The sequence below is a fragment of the Leptidea sinapis genome, chromosome 2 (genome assembly GCF_905404315.1).
Source record: "Leptidea sinapis chromosome 2, ilLepSina1.1, whole genome shotgun sequence".
In the NCBI taxonomy this organism is placed as follows: domain Eukaryota; kingdom Metazoa; phylum Arthropoda; class Insecta; order Lepidoptera; family Pieridae; genus Leptidea; species Leptidea sinapis.
The window spans coordinates 15,814,014-15,822,020 of NC_066266.1; the positions used below are offsets into that span (position 1 = coordinate 15,814,014).

The following is an 8,007-nucleotide window of genomic DNA, read 5'->3' on the forward strand; positions in this document are numbered from 1 at the left end:
CGCAGCGAAGAGGCGACAATACAACTCGCCGGCGCGGCCTTACTCCTAGTGCAAGTGCAGATGTTGATTTCTGACATGATCTAAATATTAAATATGTAAATTATTGTTATGTATTATTGTCATGTTATCAGTTTACAAATAATTTTAAGACCATGGATGTTAATAGGCTGTATTATCTCTTCTGAGACTTTAATCCTTTATTTATACTTCAAAACCTAAATCTTATGTAGTGTTGTTGATATTTATGTGTTAGTTTGAGCATAGATCAGAGGTCTACCTCTGGAGCTGAGAGCTTCGTCAACGCCACGCCACCACATAGTATGGCATGCTATTTTGAATGGCATTAAATAAATAAAACAAATCCAAATTTCATATATTTTTATTCAAATTAAAAAAGCGTGTAAAAAGAAATCTGTTCAATCAAATATAAATGTATAAATATTTTTATTTTGTTGCGAAGCCTTATTATTTCTTTCAACTTTTTTCTGCAAAGATTATATGACTTTCTTTGTCTTTCATTTAATTCATTAAATCTGGATACATTAATTTTACCCAGAATTGTACGGCTTTTTCGAGTTTTAACATCAATGTGTGACTCAACATGAGAGGCTGCATCAGTTTTTTAATGATTTATGGGTTCTCACTTTTACTTCAGTTTTCTGAAAACAGTAAACATGTTTTTTGTTAAATAAAACTTATCAGTGTGAGGCATCCTTGCACATGCCGGCTAGATGAATACCATAGAGGCACATTTTCTAATGTAAAGCCGAAATGACCAGCTTTGTAATAGCTGTTCTGTTGTCTGTCTAAGGTGCTATATAATCGGAGGTGCTATATACTTCTTCTGAACCCTTAAAACATACCAACATACATACTCACAACTGTACTTTTTTCACACATACTCATTTGTTTTAGACGAGAATAGCATTTTTTAAAGTATCTTTCCATCACTCTAACAACGAAGATGAAGTAGCAAGAAGAGTATCAAAAGCGTGGAATAGATTCTTTTCACTAAAAGAAATCTTAAAAGGCAACTACAATCTTCACATGAAAAAAGTAGTAATGGATACTGGTGTCCTACCATGCTTATTGTACAGCTGTCAAACGTGGACCTTTACAGAAAAAGTCGAGCAGATGATTACGAGTAGGTAATCAAAGAGCAATGGAAAGAAGTTTATTTTTTTTCATTATATATATTTATAAATTGATACTGGCTGACCCGGAAGACTTCGTACTGTCTCAATCTATAAATAAAAGACCTCAACTTTTGTATAAAATAAACTTGGAACAAACAAAAGTAATTCTTTTTTTATTAAAACAAATTCTCGGTATAAATGAAATTTTATTTAATATTATCGATCGATACACATGATGTTGCTTACTTACAAAACAGAGTTTTTGCTGAAAAAGTTTTCCTGGCTATTTATAAGGTTTCAATTTGATATTGACAGACACACAGCTATGATAGTCTGTTAATCAATTTAAAGCTTTCTGAAGAATTAAAATCGTTTTTTTTATTAATTTTTATATTTATTCACCTTTTAAACCTACTCTGGACTTCCACAAATAATTCAAGACCAAAATTTGCTAAATCGGTCCAGCCGTTCCCGAGTTTTAGCGATACTAACGAACAGCAATTAATTTTTATATATATATAGATTTTATTGGCTTTATTATTATTTGCAAAACATATTATTAAAGTAACATTAGATTCGGACGATTGACAAAGAATCATTCAATGCATGTTTATGTCATCAGTGTTATGTTACTATAAACATTATCAAATTAATAATAATTAATTGTATTTTATTTTGAAATAGCTGACCCAACAGACGCTGTTCTGTCAATAGAAAATGATACGGATTAATATCGTATTTGTGCAAACAGCTTTTAAATAACCGCTTTTAAATATTAAAATGGATATAGTATATTACCCTTTAGAGATATGATATACAAACATATATAATAGTATAAGATTCACAATTGTATGGTGGAATATATATATATTATATCAAGGGGTTTAGACAGCGTTTTCGCTTGTCGCTCCCAGACGACGTATTATTCCGACACCTTCATCAATTATCATTAAATATTACAAAAATGTATTTAAAAACTTAACAAATGATATTATACTAAAACCTTGCTCGAGAACCACGCTTTCTTTAAGTGAAAATAGCATGTAATCGGTGCAGTAGTTTTTCAGTTTATCGCGAACAGACAGACAGACGCGGTGAAAGACTTTGTTTTATAATATAGTGACAGTTGTACACTGGAACACTGGTATTCCAGTTTGACAAGTACTGACAAAGAAACATTACATACAATGTGTAATTGTTTGCAAAGAGATAATTTGTTTATATTTTATTTATTGTAAGCTTCTATTACCATGAATAAGCAGGAGGCGACTAAAATATGGTTACTTATGTATCGTAAAATACTTTATGAATTAGTAAACTGAAACAAATAAATTTTAAGTGTTTTAATTTTCCTTCAAGGTAATACACTATTTGAATGAGATAACAATTAATGACCTCAATTACCTTATTTATTAGATAATATATTTTCATGTATGTAAGTATATTAACTATGAAATTATTATTAATGTTATAGTGCTCCCTTCAGATAAACTTTCCAATATTGACTATCGATTTAAATGGCCATATTTTTTGTAGATAGTACTCACTAAAAGAAAGCGTTTTGCAAAGTTTTAGGTTGCGGAAACTTTACGGTTCATGAAATATTTTTTTTTTTTACTTTTCATACAAATTACGTACTCCTGACTTTGATATTAAGTGATTGCGATGAGAAATATTTTATGATTCTGTTAAGACATATTACACCAGGTACTAATATTAAAGGTTTATACGTACCTATAATAAAACTTTATACTAAATACTAAAAGAAAATATTAACCTAATAAAGAATAAATCGTCCTGTCGTACGTATAAGTTATAATAATGATAGTGTCATTGCAATCGTCATTATGACCAGTTTTGCAAAAGTAAGAAGCTATTTTTCAATTCTGTTATAAATGCGCGTAGCCACATACGAAGGATAAACAAGTGTGTAACAGCAAAACCTGAAAAAAAGATATCAGACCCTGAAGTTATTTGATGGATTGTCTGACTGAGTGACATGCATTTAAAAAAAAAAAAACAATTTATTTAGTGGTAGATGCTAAAAAGAAAAAAGTTGATATGATGTGTTATCTGTCACTGGTGGGGGGAGCGAGTACAACAATGTAAAAAAGCAGTCACAAAGAAATACTCAACCGCTTAAGATATTAAACTGCTTTTTGCTGCCGGTTTGCATGGTAGGGGTGGCCAAACGAAGGTATCAAAATTAGGAAAAAAAAACTTTTACACATGTTAAGTGAACCCTATTGTAGCTCCTGGTCAAAATAATGACGATTTGGACGTGATCAAAAGTTATGAACGATGTATAAAAATTATAAAATTTCCTTGTAACGCTCAAATTAATAGATTATTTTAATACACACTTTAATACATATACGAGTAATTAACTTACCTAAATCTGACGCGTTCGAGTTGTTTTAAAAATATATTTTTTTACTAATTTGATCGGATGCTCTAGACGTTTGGCTCTATATACTGGTCTTTACTCAGGTATGTTGAGAGTACTTCACGAGGTGCAAGTTTCTCCCTCTTATGTTATTCTGACGCACTCGAATAAATCCCAATATCTCCGCTTGGGATCCTCTACTATAATGTTTGGTAGGTATTTTGTTGTTTATTGTGACTTATGGACAATTATGAAAGGCTCATGGCAATTGATTAGTTGACATTATCAAATTTGATTACACAAAAGTGGAATACAATAATTATGTGATTATTAATTTTATTGTGAAAATAGTGGCAGAAGTACTGTTTAGAAATATATTATACAAATAGAAAACTGTAAAATATGAAATTAATATTCATTTAAAGCCATTAACCTTGTGCTACGTTATTTCGCAGAAGAAACAGTTTTTAACTTCCTGCTTGATAATTTAAAAAAATCGGGAAGGTACCTATTTGTTTTGCCCTGTTTTTCGGAAATCGAGTTTTCTTCAGATCTCGCGTTTTAAGGACCTAGAGGCTTTCCTGACTAACCCCGCAATGGTGTCCGTACGTCTGTATGTATGTGTGTATGGATGTATATAAACCTCTTATAATTTAATTATTATTATTCGCTCTCTTGCCGTGCGAAATTAGTCAGTGTTTGTTCTGGAGAATCTTGAAGCCAAACGCTATCGGCGTCGAGCTTAAAGCAGGCCATGTGTTCTAAAACTATTAAACATTTGTAGTCCAAGGGGTTCAGATCGGAGCTATACGAGGGCCAGTCTTCAACTTGATCTGGGCACTTATAATATATCCGGACAGCCTCCGTACTTTGGCTGGCAAATTCACTCCTTTTGCACAAAAATGAATCTTTGTGACTCTTTGATAAGTCAAACTATGACTAAACATCACTTATGAAGCTTGTTTGGAGTTATGAGTGGACCTACACTTTGCCAACGCTTGTTGTACCTACTGCACTTGAGTTGTGAACTTATCACTCGCTCATCAGGACCGCCAGCATTTCAATATAACAGCATCAACAGCCTTGTTACTTCTAAAGGTACGCGGCCGTTCCGATATATTACTCGTATGGTGTTCGTCAGAGTATAGTACGATATATCATCATAACATCCCACGGATATTAATACGTTCTAATAATACTGTAGGATATTTTTTTTATTTTATCGTCTGTAGTGCGGAAATTATTGATGATAGAATGCGTAACGCTATGACAGATTTTTTATAACTAATTTATTTTACACCTATGTTTATATTATTGCATATCTTTTAGAGATCCCTATTTTTTTTTGAAAATGTAATATAGTGAAAGTATTTTTGAAACCGGTCAAGTAGTTTTTGTGTGAAGATATTACAAACAAACGCCTTATATTAGTTTAGAAGTTTAGATAGAACATTAAGAATAGGTATACTGAGAAGCAACAGTCAAAATGTTTATTTCTTTAATTTTTTTTTTCTTAATAATTCTTTAGTACCTAGGTTATAAAAAGCGCGAAAAGTCCTCTTCTGCAGCACAAAGATGGTATTAAATCGGCTGCACTGCCCCATAATGATATACCATAGGACATAATACCTACTATGAGAATAACTAAAGTACTATATAATATTCTAGTCACGCCGTATCTTTGTCAGTTAATTGTATAGATTTTTTGACCGCATATGCTGCAGAACTAAGCCTATTCGCTAATCCTTCAATATATCCTTCAGAATAATGCAAGGAAAGAGTGGTGTGAACTCAATAATATTTTTATTTATAACAATTTCACAACATAATTTCTGATATTGAAGTGTGTTTATTTCTCAAACGGATGATGTCCAATGCGTTCATGGTCCACGTCGATCTCTGGGTCGCTCTTGTACTTGGGTCTACTACTTCCACAGAGCGGTCGCCAGCAGTAGGTCACAACGGGCTTGCGTGCTGCAGGAGACGTTTGAAGACAGAAGTCACCTTGAGCATTATGTAACTGCAGACACTTTATGTTTGTTATGTTTTTCTGCAACAAAAACATGACTTATATCTATTAATAAGTGTTGATGCTGCAATATTATTATCTGTAAGTTTTTGCCCGTCTGTTAAAAAAGCTTCCATTGCTCTGCCATATTTATTGTTGTTTGAGCATGCTGTTAGCTCGTGGAGTAACTCTAGATAAACATGCAATGTTAATAATTCATTCATGGCACATGTTCCTACCCGCAGACGCCAAGCAGTAGTACGGAATGTCCTGTTTCAGGTTGGAGGACGTTGTAGCTAGTGTAATTACAGGAATATCTTCTGAGAATTAACTTATTTTGTACGTGATGAGCACAATTGCGATGCCACTTGTGATTTTTGCATGGAAATGGTTGTAATGGTCAGGGCGTGTTACTGAACATTCGGTGAACATGTAAATGAATTGATCGTTCGTCTCTTAAAATAATATTAATAATGTCGTGAGGCACTATTAAACTATAGTAATTGACGGAGCCATCAAGAACAAAGCTTTATTTTATATACATGCCCTTGTGGAGCTGGATGCAGCACGCTGTTTATGGTAAGTACTGATTCCTGAGCCCTGGATTCCCAACAGCTCTTATTTTACTCAAATATTTATTTTTAGAATAAAATAAATTGCATTTTCATTGCATGATATAATACATACAAAGAAAACATCCGCCAGAGAATGTCTGTGTCGCAGTACTAGCAGTAGCACGGCTAGCACTGCGGCCACCGCGCTGACCAGGCTCATGCTGACGCCGCGGCCGGGGACGGAGGTGGGTTACATCGCCAGAAATATTGCAGCTTGTTGCATGAGTTTATAAAATATGTTAATACATCTTCAAACAATTGCACTTTACTGACGTGACATCATAGTGACAGACGATTTATATCTGAAATTAAAATATGACCAAAAAGTTACAAAAAAGAATAGACAATGGGCGGGCGATTCACGAACTAACATTCATAATACATCTACCTTGATACAATTACAGTAGCCACGGAACAGAATAAACAGAAACAAGCGTAGGATGATGTAAATTATGTGGAGAGTGACCTCTCGTTTACACCAAGGTATTATACATGTAATTGACAAGTTTCATACAAATTTCGAAAACAAGGTTTATACAATGTTTTCAAAATTCCAAAGTAAAAATCATGTCAATGACAAAATTTGTATGAAACACCTCTGATGAAACTGTTTGTCAACTACTAGTTGCCTACGTGTATATGATCTCATGTATTATACTTGTTGTAGGCTTGTAGCTCAACTTGTTAAAGACACGTAAGTACAGAAGATAATGAATATTTCTGCTCCATTGACTACTTGTACTGACAATGGAAAGTGAAGGTACTGCGGAACTTTGTTTCATGAGTGCAGTATACATGCAGTATGCTTGTACAACATACAAAATGAAGCAAATTCAAGGAAACCATGCAAGTACTGGTCGCGATAATTTTTGAGGAGACGACAGCAAGAAGGGGTCTTTCGTTGCTTAATAAATGATTTAAAATAGAAGACAGAAGTGGATCCAGAAATTTTGTTAGAACGACACCAGTAAATTTGGAGAATTTGTATAAAAAAGTTGCCCCATACATTTCTAAGCTGAGTACACCATACATTTTGAACCTGATATTCGCACGACACGCCACAAGTTAGTATATCATCCCAACCATCTGGATGTGTGGCGGTCCTCCACAGTGTGGTTTTCAAGGAGCTTTCTTCCACGTACTACAAAGCTGTGGAATGAACTTCCTTGTGCGGTGCTTCCGGGACGATACGACATCGGTACCTTCAAAAAAAAAAACAACCGGCAACGCTCCTGTGATTCCTCTGATGTTGCAAGAGATTGTGGGCGGCGGTAACAGATGACCCGTAAGCTCGTTTGTTCTCCTATTTCATAAAAAAAAGGAGGACAAACGAGCGTACCGGTCACTTGGTGATAAGTGATCACGCACATTCTCTTGCAACACCAGAGGTTGTAATATGCTGTTGTAATATGTATAATGCTGATTCATATTCTTCTTTGTATTTGCATCGGATATCAAAGGCAAAAAGTGGTCAATGCATGATTGATGCTTGCGAGGCGATTCCAAAATTATTTAAAGAATATCATAATGTTAGCCGAGATAAAAATTACTAATAAAGTTTGTTTCTTTGACCACTCCATTTATCATCATCTTTTCCAATTGCAAAAAAAAGTGGGGTGTCCAGTAAATGTATAAAACTTTATCTAACAAGCATGGATAGAGTATAAAACTTGTTTTAAATAAGTATTATACATAAACTTCAACAAAAAAAATCAATACTTGTTATAAACATGTATGTTTATTATGGTGTGAACGCTGTCAATGTATCAGACTGGCTCAAACATGTCTCAGACCTATTATGTGAACGCAAATGTGTTTTATACTTGTTGTCAACACAGTGTGCAGGAAAAATGTTTCAGATAA

The 8,007-nt window shown here is 33.7% G+C and overlaps 1 long non-coding RNA gene across 1 annotated transcript; it reads right to left on the bottom strand.

Moving 5' to 3' along the window:
• Positions 1 to 5,308: 5,308 nt before the first annotated feature.
• LOC126977574 (uncharacterized) lies at positions 5,309 to 6,423 on the bottom strand. The gene is made up of 2 exons (XR_007732253.1): positions 6,218 to 6,423; positions 5,309 to 5,572 (listed from the first exon to the last, which is right to left on the bottom strand). It is a non-coding gene; the product is annotated as an uncharacterized LOC126977574 (long non-coding RNA).
• Positions 6,424 to 8,007: the final 1,584 nt, after the last annotated feature.